The sequence below is a fragment of the Microtus oregoni genome, unplaced genomic scaffold (assembly GCF_018167655.1).
Source record: "Microtus oregoni isolate MIOR12 unplaced genomic scaffold, Mior012 000154F_ref0000087, whole genome shotgun sequence".
NCBI lineage: Eukaryota > Metazoa > Chordata > Mammalia > Rodentia > Cricetidae > Microtus > Microtus oregoni.
In genome coordinates, this window is record NW_024544809.1 from 153,821 (window position 1) to 169,385 (window position 15,565).

Sequence of the window (15,565 nt, forward strand, 5' to 3'; positions counted from 1 at the left end):
CACCATTGTCTTAAACAACACGTGGCTGTAGACTCAGACATTAGCATAGACAACAAATCCGTTTTATATGCTTGGGAAAAATAACTTGGGTACTTTTGGATACAATCGGGTGGTGAATTCCTCTTTCAGATCTCACCAGGGGTATGTTTACTGCTCACTTCATTGAAAAATTACTTCAGTCAACAGGACCATGATAGGTCGGGTTATTATTAAGAAGAACCAGCTATGGGTTTTAGTCCTGTATTATCAGTGAGATCTTCGGCTATCTGCTAGTTTCTGGTTGCAAGTACTTTCCTTATCTGTTCATCCATTCTACAAACATTTATTGATGACCAACTACACCCAACAAGTCTAGCAGGCATTTTCCCGTCTTCATGAGAGCCTCCAGTCAGCATACTATCATGATCACCCACAGTAAGGATGGAAGGAACCCTTTAGCGTGGATAATAGGCTGTGGGATCAGAGAGGGGCATTAAGCTTCCAGAACACAGGCGAAACCACTTAAAACACTGCTTTCTGGATGAAGTGACACCTGCCTGAGCTTGTCAACAGAGGAAAGGGTGTCAGGAGAAAGGAACAGCGCACACAAATGAACGTCAGAAAGTACCGTGTTCCCGCAGGAGCGAGCCAGCAACCGTGGGGGCATTGGGTGAAGGCAGACAAGGCAGGGAGTGGCAGTGCTGGGAAGGGCAGCAGAAGCGGACGCCTTCAGCCTTGAGTTTTATGGAAGTTGCATTTTAGGAAGGCTTTGTGAGTTAAAAGAGTTTAGAGTCTACATTGCACACCTAAGTCTTGTAGAAAGAGCAGGAAGGAAGATTGGGATCTCAAGACCAGAAGGCCAGTTGAGAAACTGTCTGGTCTGAGCTAACCTTATGGGCGTGGATGGGAAGGAGGGGAGATGGGAGGATGTTCAGAAGACAGAAACGGTTTACCCAATCGCAGATTTTGTGTGATGTAGAGAAGAGAGGCCTGTGAGCCATCACCCTGGCTTTAGTGGTAATTCCTTTGTGAGTTGCTGAGATAACATTGTGGGTGTGTTTGGCCATAACTGGACCAGCTGAATTATCTGTATGGAAGCACACACCCTGTTTTGAGAATTTAAAAGTTTCCTGATACCAAACTTTCTGTTGTGTTATTTAATGGTATCTTTAATACTGTGTTGGGGTATCTAAACTAAAAAAAAATTACTAGGCCCTAGGCCCTGGAAGAGACAGATCAGTAGATAAAGCACTTGTCATATACATGAGAAATTTGGCTTTAAAGCTTGGATCCTTAGGATACACATAAAACTGGGCAGGTGTGGTGACCCTCTGATCGTCAGGTCTGGTGGTCATCAGCGATCGCAGCACTTGGGGGGCAGAGACAGATGCTCCTCAGGGCAAGCTGCCTAGCTGAGTCAGAATCCGCAAACTCAAGGTTTTATGAGAGATCCTGCCTCAGTAAATACAGTTGATCAACACCAAGGAAGACACTCAGTGTCAACTTTGGATATCTACACACATGGACGTATGTGCATCCCACATCCATGTGTCTACAAACACATGTAATATGCATGCACACACATACACATGTAAAAACAAAAGTACCGGTCCGTGATGTACAGCATATGGCTGACAGATAGTCACATGTAGATACTAATATCCTGAACTTAATTTGCTTGGTGCTCTGCATAGTTAATGAAACTGGTACTGTTCAAGAACACTCAGTGACATGCTTCAGAAACATGTGGGAAATGTATTTCTATTTCTATGTTGAGTATTTCCTTTCTTCTTCCAAGAATATTTGAGCCCCATATTTGAAGGTCTCATAATGTGGGACAGATCAGAGAGTTCAGCCTCGCAGAGAATCTCCCTTCCTGACTCTAGCCTGTCACCTTTGCCTTCCTGAGGACTGAATGATAGTCAAATTTAATTTCTGTATATTTGAGAAACATGTTTGACATTTTAAAAAGAAAAGTTCTCATGCTTTTGTTTGAAAGCTTAACAAACACTTGTGATAACAGAGGAAAAAAAGAGAAATATGTAAAATAGAAGCTGACAGTTACCTTAAGCCCACCACAGGGCCACGTAGATGTCCCAGTGCCACGTAGATGTCCCAGTGCCACACAGATGTCCCAGGGCCACGTAGATGTCTCAGCACCACGTAGATGTCACGGTGCCAACAAGGTCTGAATGCATGTGCACCACCTCTCCACTTACTAATATTTACCTTGTTATAATCAACTATATTTTTATTTCCCTAAGACACAATCAAAAATGTTGTGAGTACTTTAATTTCAAAATTTTAATCTTTTATAGGTATAGTATGTTGACCTTTTTTTTAGATAAATTACTTTTAAAATTTGTTGTTGATTTTTCTGTTATGTTGCTTATCCTTTGTTTAGCTCTTACAACTTATTTTTACCTGTCAAAGCCCAACTTTTTTTTTTATAACTTGTGATTTGGGGTTTTGGTAAAAGCACTCCCCCTTAGATACCAAACATTAATTTTTATTGAAAGAAAAACATACAGGGAGAATCTGTCAAAAAAAATTTAGGGAAATTGCTGTGAAGTATACTACTAATAATAAAAGATCATTTGTTGAATATTTTGGAAACACTGTCTATAAAATAGAAAATTAGTTTAATTTGGAATCTAAATACAGTAAAGACTAGACCATGGTTTCCTGGAGGACCTCTGTCACATTTGTGTGACCCGGCAGAGTATTAGGCAGAACACGGAAGGTGCATGTGTCCAAGGTTGGATGAATGAACATATGCAAACTTGAGTATAAGACTAAAGATTGTGGCAATGGCATTTGCTATGTCCAGACTCCACACCCTTCACACATTAGCTACTTGCAGTAACCTGCGCATCGATCATGCCTCTATAAAGATGTTATAAAGAACATCTAAGAATTAGCGTTGTTTCTATTACAGAGAAAATAGAGAATACTATCATTATGGTAGCATCATTCTGGAAGTTGTAATTTAAACTTTAAAATTATTTATTCAGGTTTTTTCTTGACTGGAGATCCTAACTTTCTTTTTTGTGCAGACGCTAAACGTGCTCCTTCTCTGAGTTAGAGCATTTGTTCTGGGTGGCATACACTCCAGAAGGAACCAGAGGTATAACAAGCAACCACACCACACTGATGAGTTGAGGCAAAGCGGGACTGATCATTTAAGACATGATATTTTATTATTATTTGGAATACAGCTCAAAAAGTAGCAAAAGATAATTTGGAGATTACTTTAAAAAAATTCTTGAGTAAGTCTTATTGTCTGACAAAAAAAATCAGGTGTCCTGGATAAAGCATAGGACAGAATCAAAAAAATATCTTTTGTTTTAAAAGGCAGAAGAATGATTTACTGTTTTTATTTTAACTCATTTTCCTTTCATTTAAAGCTTATATTTATGACAAATTCCGCATTTCAGATTATGGAAAAATGCAGCCTTAATTTTTTTTGTAATTAAAGTACTATCCTGGAATATTGAAAATAGCTTTCCTTAAAATGTAAGCTCTAATAACTTTCCCTAAATGAATAATTTTTATTAGTACGACAGCTAATTTTAATTTTATGTGGCACAAAGCCTTTAATCTTATATGGTATTTTATATAGTAATGTTTATTTCCTATACAAACTCTCTAGGATGTTTTATCTCTTTTATATCCCATTGAATTCTCCCCAAAACTGCACCAGTTTACAATAATTTTATTACTTTATTAATTAAACGTTTTCCAACAAGCCAGCTATGGCATTTCTTATCATCAAGGGTTCCATTAGTTTTTAATGGTGTGAGACAAAATTACCATTTACCCACATGCAATTTAAGAAGCATCATTAACGCAGGGAAAGCACCAGGTGGGATTCCTAATAGTTACTGTTTCTCATTTTTGTTTTTATTTAAAAGGAATAACTGGTTTTGAGGGTTTTTTTTTTTTGTTACTATATTGCCGAATCTTCTCTTGGACTTTTATGATCGAGATCATTTAAAATAATGTTCTTCTCCTTAGGCAGTATTCAACACTGTTTTACTTATGTGTGCGCTGCTCTGGCCAGGACCCTTTCCTGTGCAGTCACGTTCATTTTGGTTGCACTGACAACAGAACAAAGAGGTGTCTTCATGGGTCCACATCAGGGTTTTGGCCCAGGTTTGTCAGTGTGAGTGACTTGGCCACAGAAACACTTCTTTTTTTCGGTGTCGCAGGGACTTGGTACCTAGGGCCCCGAAAAGCAAAAGAAATTCCAGGACTCTTACAAATGGGCATTCCTTCTTATTTCTCTTGTCAATTGTAAAAACTCTTGAAAATTAGCTGTAGGTCATAGCTTAGTAAGCCTTGACACCTTACCAGATGAAAAACACTCGTTTCCCTATAATATAGATAGGAAATCAACGAGAAACGCTCATCTGTAGCAACGTTGATAGTCTTTGACGAATGGGGGAAAGCAAATATCTTGTAATTTAGGGTATTATAAACTACACGGGGCACAGTGCAGGTTTCTGCTGCCTGCTGCCCCTGAGGAGAGGCAAGAGTTAGGTTCTTCCCATCTCCAATAAAGTAACTAATCAGTTACTAACGAGAGGCGAAGTCAAACAAACGCACGTCTATAAAGAGGGCCATCGTAAAACCTATTTGGGCGATTCTTTCAAGTTTTGTCTTTATTGTACAATCAGTGTTTATAATATCAAGAAACTGCAACTGAAGAAGGAAACCACCTCTTCAAAAAAGTCAGGGTTTAGGTAATTTTTAAACCTTTTGACACAAAGCAGATTAAAATCGGGCCAGGTAGGGGAAGCGCAAATTGTGTAATTCGTTTGACACAGGAAAACGATTAGACCCAATTTCCTAGAAACTGCTTTCTTACTTTTATTGTAACTGTCCGCCCCATTGAAGAAAAGGGAGGAAATCGATTGGGTCAATGTTTAGTTTGCTACTATAGAGGAGGCGTTGGAAGCCACAAGTGAAATCACATCTGGCCGGGGAGGCTTGGGGACCTTGGAAGAAATAGTTACCTGTTCAATATTACGACATAAGGCCTGCCTGTACTCCGTATGCCAATTTAAGTTCTTAGCTGATTCCCCAGCAAATACACATCCATGTACAGGGAATACGTAGGCGTATCTGGGAATTTTATCTTGTGGCTATGGTTTGACCGTCTGCATGATGAAACCAGCAGGGTTATTATTTAGTTGTGTGACATTCCCTATGTTACCCTCTTCCGTTTCGAATTTGCTCCACATCAGTTATTCAATTTTCAATGAATGACATTCTCTCCCACTTTGGAACATTTAGACAGATTCGTCCCCAGTGTTGATGCAGAGAGTGACTCTTTATGTCCTTAGCTGAAACAATTGATTATGATGCAGTCCGGATATCGCTTGGGGGGGGTACTTACTAGCTCAGGCTTCCAGGGCTCTAGTGAGGACAGCTTGTTACGGCTGGGTTCCTACACTTGCTTATCTCCTTGCACCCTGGCTTTTATTGTGCTGGAGACTGACGGGAAATTGCTATAGCCAATCACCAAAAAAAAAAAAAAAAGTGCTTATTTTTTATGATGTTTTATTTTCATGGCTTAACATTAACATAATGAAACTCTAGATTTTTCTATTAAAACCATGCAGCATGTGTTGAAGCATCACGGGGAATGAAAATTTCTCATGATATACTTTGATGCCTGTGGAATAAAGATTAACACTGGAGCTTCCTGGGTTAGATTCTCTCTAATTGTATTAAGAGGCTTGAAAATGCACCATAAATAACCACACACGTGCACGAGCACACACACACGCATGCACACATACACACGCACACACACACACGTGCATACGCACACACACATGCATCTTAAGTGTATAATTCGATACAGTTGTTTCTTATAGTATTGTTATTTCTATCAATATTGTTCTATGTGTGCTAAATTCCCAAACTGGGATGGATTCCAGGAGGCCTTATTCCTTTTGGGCTATGTTTTCCAAAGAAAGCTACGACGCATGATTCTATGCCAACATGGATTCTCTAAAGTTAATCTTTTTGAAACGGGCACCATGTCTTATTTTCTTTAGAGTGGCTAGCAAAAGGTTATCAAACTTAAAGCAAAACGTGACTTTGAGGTATTTGAAACGGACATAATAATGGGGAAAATGAAAATCTAAAGTCTGCAGAAAACACAGGCTTTAACATATAAGATATAACATATAACATTTGTATCTCTTATCAGATACAAAGTGGTAAGGGGAACTTTAACAAGTCCCAGGAAGACCAGTCTTTGCTCTTGTGCCTGGCAGCCTTTGTCCCCATGCACACGGATGTGTGTAACCTGGCCGTGCTCTTCTGAGTGATGGAAAACCCAAAGTCGTTTAGATGGAAAAGTCTTTTGGTCTCTGTATCATCTCCTGAACGTTGTCTCTGGGGGTCCCCGGCGAGTCTCTTTATCTCTCAAGTTTTAATTGCAAAGGTGGAAACAGGTTGGATTATTATATTAGAAGGCACAAACAGGGCAGAGCATTAGGAGTTTGTATGACAGGGCTTGGCATAGTACTTGTCAATGCATGGTGTTCCTGTTATATGCCCATCAAGGGCACAGGGACACATTACATGGCTTAGTTTCTAATATGTGTGTGTGTGTGTCTCTCTCTGTGTGTGTGTGTGTGTGTGTGTGTGTGTGTTTTGAGACAGGGTTTCTCTGTAGCTTTGGAGCCTGTCCTGGAACTCACTCTTATAAACCAGGCTGACCTCAAACTCACAGAGATCCTCCTGCCTCTGCATCCCAAGTGCTGGGATTAAAGGCGTGCGCCACCACCCGCCCAGCTCTGCTGGAATTTTATTTACCGCATTTGAGTAAGTAAGCAGGATTTTGATAATTAACTATATTATTCTTAAGAAAACAACAGGGGGCTTTTATTGAGCATGTACTATCCCACCATAATGCTAAGCACCCTGTTCTGGGGACGGATGGTGTGTGCACAGACTTTTACGTCATCTCATGTTCTTCTTGTTGTCCCCGATTTAGGAATGGGGAATTAGAAGCTGGAGGTTACATTTCTTATCTGATATCGTGCTCCTCATTGAATGGCAAGTCTTAGTAATTCCAAAACCCAGACATTTAACATTAAAGATATACCTGAAGACTTTGCCTTGAATGAACCCAATTCATTCTTTCCAGTGCTGGACACAAGAAGATTCCAGCAGAGAAAGAGGACTCAGGAATGATAAGCCATCAGACTTTTCCTGCATTGGAGTGAGGGAGCCTTGCGGAAGGTGAGGGGGCCTCAGAAGTTCATAGTTTTAATATATGATGTGGGAGTGTCATATATCAATCTGCTGATTTCATTGGTTAAGCAATAAAGAAACTGCTTGGCCCTCATAGGTTAAAACATAGGTGGGAGGAGTAAACAGAACAGAATGCTGGAAGGAAGAGGAAGTGAGCTCAGACTCGACAGCTCTCCTCTATGGGGCAGATGCCTCAGAGAGGCCATGCCTCAGCTCTCGGGGGCACACGCGATGAAGCTCCATCCCAGGATGGACGTAGGCTAGAATCTTCCCGGTAAGACCGGTGCTCACTAAGACCGGTGCTCACAGATTATTAGAGATGGGTTGATCGGGATATCAGAATTAGCCAGTAAGGGCTAGAGCTAAAGGGCCAAGCAGTGTTTAAATGAATACAATTTGTGTGTTGTTATTTCGGGGCATAAGCTAGCCAGGCGGCTGGGGTGCTGGGGACACAGCCCCGCCGCTCCTATTACAACAAATATATTTGCAGCATTGTGTTTGATATCAAGTTTCTTTTCTCTGTGGTTCATTTTCCCAACCAAAGATTCACTTGTGACACACAATGAAGTGTAGGGTATTTTCTTTGGTGCTGTCTGACACGTTCTCTGTGAGTTCTTACTAGCTATGAATAACCTTTCTGCTCTTCATTCATGACTCAGTGGAGTTTGGTAGCTTCTGATGACAGCTAAGGGCTGTAAGTTATTAACTGCCTCCTTTTCTTCACTATCACGAGGACTCTGGTAGGGGTAGAGAGGGCCAGACTGTGGGTGACATAAAGACCAAGGATGTTTCTCACCAGTAGAGGAAATACATGTTGGAGTATGTCAACAGAAGTCTCTCTCACACCCAAATACTTCTGTGGCTATCCAACAAAGACGAGTAAAGGAAGTCTTGTCATGTTCACAGTGTTAGTCTGGTTGTTCTTCTCCAACTCTTGGGGTTGGAATTGCAGAGAAATGGGGAGTGGCCCACAGAGGATGACTAGGCTCAGCCTCTTTCTAGAAAGCATGGCAATCCAAATTTTCCCTATTGAAACAGTCTATTTTTTTTTTTAATTTTAGACTTGATTTAACATTAGAACCAAGGCAGTTTAGCTTGCCTGGAGCCATATGTAGGTGGAGGCACAGAGATGAACCTTGGGAACATGGAGCCCTGGAGTAAGAAGCCAAAAGCACCAGCTGTGTTAAATGCGTGAAGGTATGCAGCTGATTGGATCAAGAACCTGGGTTCGAGACCCGCTGCCGCAGCCCCCCAGAAGCACCTGCCAGCTGAAGGTGTGTTCACCGAGTGCGGTGGGTGTTCTGATAACCTGCTGTGTGTTACGATAGAAGTGCCCTCTGAGGAGAAGGATATCCCGAGAGTTCCTCGTAAGTTAGGAGTAGTTCTCTTCCTAGCTTCCTCTTGGAAACGTTTAGATGAAGCCATTTTTTATTTATTTATTTATTTATTTATTTATTTATTTATTTGGTTTTTCGAGACAGGGTTTCTCTGTAGCTTTGGAGCCTGTCCTGGAACTCCCTTTGTAGACCAGGCTGGCCTCGAACTCACAGAGATCCTCCTGCCTCTGCCTCCCAAGTGCTGGGATTAAAGGCGTGCGCCACCACCGCCCGGCTTTTTATTTATTTATTTATTTATTTTTTTTTAGATGAAGCCATTTTTACACAAGGTGGCAACGTCACCAAAATAAAATCGTCACAGATGTGGCGGTCACAGCAATAATGGGAATATGTATCAAAACATGTAGAATGTTCTCGAAATCTAGGTTCAGTGGAGGCTAATATATAATAATATATAATATTAATTATTATATATATATTTATATATAATTTATAATATTAAAGATCGAAGTGGGCAATGAAGTCAGCTGAGGAAAATTTTTGAACGTTTGAACCCAAGCATTTCAACAACTCTCACTTAGGAAGAGTAAATGATTATGAATAAAACTTTAGACAAGGGAATTTTCCTCAGGAAACACTAGATATCTTAGTTATCTGGAAATTTCAGTACATTCTTAAATCTTTATACTTACCCAAATTGCTGTGAGTAGTATCTTAGCAATAACTCTGGGAAATTCTTGTATTTTCTTTATAACTTGAATAACTGTGATAAGTGTGCAAATAAAAACCTGGTATATATATATATATATATATATATATATATATATATATATATATATATATTAGCTCAATTCATTGGTGAACTTTATTGGTCAAATAACTCAGATAAAACTAGGCAAAGTGTGAAGTCACTTTGTGAGCGAGCTCCTAGTCTTAACACCATGGACCGCTGTCCTTGGAAGTGGAGGGTCCATCAGCTGGCTGTCCTGGCCTCTGCTCACGTGATGTCTCAAGCACCTCTCAGTTGTGACAACCGTAAATGTCTCTAGATGGCTATTCCTTGGCAGACCAAATCATGGTGTTTCCGAGTCATTGCTTCACAGAAACATTGGGACAGTGACATTTGATAAGACGACTCAGAAATCCTGAGACGGTAGGATTGGCTATGTAGTCCGGAGACTGTGTAGATTAATATTAATATGAATAGATTAAGATTGAAGTGTCTCTGAGCTTCTGAACGCTCCTTTGCTCTTTGAACGGCCTTTCTTCTTCTAGCTCTGTGCTCCCCTGTTCATCTTCCCTCCTGCATTTCCTTCTTACCTTATTCCTCAGGTGATTGTCAAGCTAGGATGAAATCAGGCCCTGTCCTCTCTGCAGCCCTTTGTCACCAGAATGTCCCTGAGATCATGTCTTCTTTATCCCAGCACTTACTGTGTTCTCTGATTTTTGTTTTGGCTAAAGCTTCTAGGCACCCAGACGCCTCGTAGGGCCAAGTCTATCTTCCCCCGTCTTGGCCTCCTCTACTAATCAATCTGTAAGTCAGATTTTTTTGTAACTCGGAAATTCCTCTCTGTATTCTCCATTTCAACCAGCCACGTTCCCAAAACAGAGGTGCCCCGGCCCCCAGATTGCCCATGGACAACTCTTGCTGTTTTCTGAGCGTCATTTTCTCTACGGTGATTCTGCATGGACATCTTTTATATTTGTATATGAAATATACAAATCCCTAAAGCACCCCACCCATCCAGATCCCCAATGCTCCAACTGCATTTCGGTCCAGGGGAACAAAAGACGGCCTCTTTATTTATTTGTTTGCTTATTTATTTATTTCTATGGTACGAGAAATCCTACTTCTTCAAGACCATATCTCTTGATTCTTTTGAAACCCTGTCATTTGTTCCAATTTTCTTTCTTCCAAGGTTTTTATAATTTGGGTTAACGTATCAGAGAGTCATATAAATTGGCCTTAATGCCTGAAATACACATAGGAATCTGAGAATCAACTTCCACTCAAGTCCTCCAGAGTAACTTTAAAGATTATCTCAGAGCATTACAATATGCAGATGGTTATAAAATTTCCTACATGGAATTCATGCATCCCTGAGGTTGATACTGTTTATTTTGCTTCTTGGAATTTAGCATGCAGCAGGCCTTCATTACCTCCCTCATCTTATGGTGGGGCATGAATATGTAAATTTACTTTCCACATTTTGAAAACTGGTGCATAAATCTTCATCTGCATTCCCCTTCAATGGGTCTGGAAAGCACTTTGCTCAGGAAAGACGGACTACGAAGTTCACGGTTGGAAATAGCGTAGATCCTAAGAGTCACAATTATTCAGATGCCCTGGCTGCCAGCGTTTCTGAGCCATTCACGGCGAGGCCTGAAACACCCGTCGACTTCACTGTTTTAACTGGGAATGCTGAAGCAGTTAGTAGAGGAGGATCTGGGCTTGAACCCAGGACGGTAGTAAGCGTGGGCTGTTGCTAGTCAGTGTGTGGTGGGCAGTCTGTTGGAAATGAACGCGTGGTCTCAGTCCAGTTATTAGAAGACAGGTCTCTACCGCTCAGTGCTATGACAACTGGGCAGTAATTGGCACTTTTCCTGGGAGTCTCAGCAGAGCAACCAGGGGATGCCTGAAAGAGGGAAAGTTACCTCTACCTTAAGGAAGATTTAGGGCGAGAGGAAAATGAACTCCTTCTGAAGGCATTTTAAACATGGAAAGCAACCTTTTCTTCTGTTTACCTGGCATTTTCCTCGGGGAGATCACCTCCTGGGGCACCACTGAATTTTTTGGTTAGTTTAACTTCAGTGTTCTTTGTTTTATGGGTTACTTCCCTGCATCTTCCTTGGAGTACCTAAAGTTTTGTGTATAAAAAAGAGTTGAGCATGTGATTTCAATTAATCCTCCTGAGAGGATTTTTCTTTCAGGACATAGTGAACTTGGCGGCCCTGGGCCATACCTGTGACTTTCTGCTACCTGTACACAGTCCTGAGAACCCTAAGGATTGGCTCCCGCTGTCTTAAAGTTTAGCAACCTCATAGTGCACATACATGTTCAAGAAACAAAAGAAAGAGAGAACGAGGGGAAGGGTGGATAAATGAATATATTCCTTATTAGAGATATTTATCAGAATACAGGGTTGAAACGAGGGGCAAACCTGCAGGAAGCAGATTATAAGAAACTATATAGCAGGCTTTGGAATTCTGTTCTCCTTGGCGCCCCTTGCAGTTCCCTGCCCTCGTTTGAAATGGTCGCTCAGTGTTCCGATCCGTGCGAGTTATCTTACACAATTGCTCTGTAATCAGCATAGTTTAGCTTCCTAGCCAACAAGTCTGCTCCAGCGGGCGGACAGGGATGGTGTCTGTGCCTCCCGTCAGTTTGTACAAACCACCATTGTTTTCCATCTCAAGTGAGCGAGTTTAACGAGTATGATTGCGATCGCCTTCATCGATGACGTCATTGATACAAGGGGAGGATGGCATAAGTACGGACAATATCCTGACGTCGCAAATCAATTAGGGCTGTCTTGCTTGCACACGCTAGAGATGAACAAATGCTTCCAAGCGACTTTTCTAAATAGAACTAGTCCTGAGATTTTTAGGGTGTCATTGTAAAAGTAGAAACTTAAAAATAGCTAAAATATGCTGGAAATGAGGCCATAATTTGATGCTTATTTTGATGCTTTAATTGAAAACACTACTGACGTTTAAAATAAGACTATTAAGTATGGCAGATTGTGAGTATAAATTAATATATGTTGACAAAAAGGCAATGAATGAAGCCAAAAGGAAAAAACCTTCAAGGTTCTAAAATTACTTCAAGTCTGAGGCTACTAAAGTACTTAATCGAACGACCTGACTTCTGACTAACTGATTTCCATGGAGGTTTTATTTGGGGAAAAATCAGAAAGTGGCACCTAAAAACTCCTGAAGCGACCACGCCAATGTGGCAACTTTGATATTGTAATTTTTCAAGGGACATTTCCTTAATTTAACACTACATGATTGAAAGTTAGATTGCCAAGTAAATATCCCATCTTTAAGGTCTTTTTTTTTTTTTTGTATTAGGATGGAATAATTCCCGCATTAATTGTCGGGAGGAGACGCTTACCACTGGAAAAATCACCATCGAAGGAGATTTGTAAAAGGCCAAGGCAACTCTCCGTGCCCAGGCTGTGGCATGTGACCATACACATCTGACATCAAGGTGGAAATAGCACAGATAAATATTGTGCTCTTCCATTCTTTAGTTTTATAGGAAATGGCCAATACCTCCAATTTTGAAAGTGTGAGCTGGGGGACACTTTTCAGATACCATCAGGACCAAGACGAAATCTTAGTGCAGAGCTCACACATGGATTAGTGCTGGGAGGGAATTGAGATCAGCTGCCAGCATCCCTGGTTTGGCTAACGCTTAAATCATTCTTTTCAGTAAAAGCCTGCAGTGCTTCAGGTGCCCCTAGCATTCTATTTGCTGCGATCAGTTCTTAAGCTAAGCAATGGACACTTCACCACATAACGTATCTTGGTGTGCTCTGCTTTCGTGCCTCTTGATGCTACGGTTAAAGAAGCCCTGGATTTGTTTCCCTGATGCCCTGGCTTAAATTTTATCCCCTAATTCAGTTTATGGGACCTCACCTAATATTCACGTCCCCCTAAGACGTATTTAGACCTGGCTTTCTTTCTGACGGAGCTGTAATTAGTCCTGGGGAGCGGTGGTTTCCAATTAAACAGGAGATGGCAATCACAACTGAACCTGAGAGCAGATCATTAGGCATTCTCTTATCATGAATTATAAAAATCAAGTATTTTTAAAAAAGCAACCCTGTTCACTCTTGTTTGTTCTCATTCCCTTTTGTATTTATTGATATTTCCTGTAGCAATGTCTCCTTTATTTTATTTATTTTTTGCAGCTTCCAGGATAGGCCTCCTACTGTGCCCATGAATAACACCGTGCTGTCCCCACACAGACAACAAAGTGCGACTACTCCACCTCACACGGTAGCTCTCACAGTAGGAATTTACTTTCAGATGATGTCACTTGAAGCAAGCGAAGTCACAGCTCTCTTTGAAAGTCTCAGAGGTGACTTTTTCCGGTGGCATAAGTTGCTTGCTCTCTTCTCCCCGGGGTGGTATTGTCCCAGAAGACATCGGAGCACAGGGGTTTCTCGCTTCTGCCCCTAAGGTTTTCCTTTCAAACCAAGATACAGCAATTAGCCACGATCTTAGGTCCTAACATTTAAAGTTATGATGACTTATTTTTTTGCGTGTGTATAAGTCATCTGCTAAATGGCAAAGAATCCATAGTAGGTATAAGTAAAATATCCAAACAGTAAAAGTGTGCTAAAAATTGCCCCTAGTAATCATAAATGTTTTAAGGAGAAAAATAATGCAATCTGCTCTTTCGTATGCAACCACTTTTGACAGGATGGTGCGGCCTGTCCATGGCTGCAGGTCTTCACAGAGTTAACGTACATGTGTTTCCTCTCAAACAGTCGCGGACAGGATATTTTATGAACAGTCCCACTGATACCTGTAGAGCGCACACGGCATGCCCACGTCTGCAAGGGGCCCTTCAGGGAAAACAAAAACAACAAAAACAACAACAGATGACCAACAAAATAACCCCAAAAGAGATGAAACTGAACAGGCAGGATTAATAGGTCTTTGACCTTCTAGATCAGTTCTGGCGTTCAAAGTACCAAGACCAGTGTTCTGTAACAAAACACATTTGTGTATGTTATCAGTGGGCACATACCTTTCACGTACAAGTGAGCAAGGGGACACTGTACAATCTTTGGAGAAAATAGACTTATTCTGTATCTTTTATAGACTACTGTGAGCTAGGTCAGTTAATTCATTTGATATTCAGAATCAGATAAAAAGTCTTTTTGGGTCCCCCCACATATGTATGTGTGTGTGTGTGTATGTGCGTGTGTGTGTGTGCATGTGCATGAGCAGAAATGGGGGAGAAATAGAATAGAAAGAGCTGTCAATCAAGTGTTCCTGCAACACGCCTATATTCTTAAAATGTTGATGTAGAACGTTCCTGTTGTCTTTCACAAATGATCTCATTTCCCATGCAGCAGAAAGTTTGCTGGATCTCTAACCAAGCAACACGGCTTCCTCAAATCTGAAGGAGATTTTCGAAAGTTACTTTTTTTATTCTTCTTCATTTAAGTATTATTTTTTTAATTGCGGCATATTAAACATAAAATCTGGTACAATCTTTAAAAATAAATAGGACCTAACTATAAATGGGCCCTGTTGTGTTTTTATCTTTGACAAGCAAGTAATTGCTTCTCAAATTTATCAGTTTGTTTATGCAAAAACCATTTACCAAGCCTAGCTCAAAAGCATCAATTTCATCATTATCATCTTATTAATTTAGCCAAGCTATAACACAGCTGATTATCCCTGAGTAATATCCTCTGCAACACTTCATGTGTGGCAAAACCATCTGTACAGTACCTCTTTAATAAATAAACCCTCGGCTAAATGTCTCTGTTTATTGAGAACTAATGTTTATAGAAAATATAATGGAACTCAATAAATAACTCAGCTTCATCAACCTGCATATGAATCAGGGCGAGGAATGCTGACATCATCACCTTTCAAGTACCCGAGGAAGCAAAATTACCCCAAAGAGCTATCGAGTCAATATTAAGGCATTAAAACTGCAATGAAGGCATATTAATGCTCCAAACTTCATCGTAGGCAGCGGGGTTGGCACAATGGACGTATTTTATAACTCTAGGAAGGCTCACGCTTTTATGGCTGATCCTTTGTTGACTGCATGGCACTTAATGTAGTTTTCCACTTTAAATAAAAAAAAAAAAAACCCTCAAGATCTTTAAAAAAAACCACGCGCACGCGCGCACAAGGAAACTGCTGATCCTCAGCATTCGTTTTTAAAATAATGCGAAGTGCTGATTCCAGTTGTTCCAATTTAAGGGGGGAAAAGCCAACTT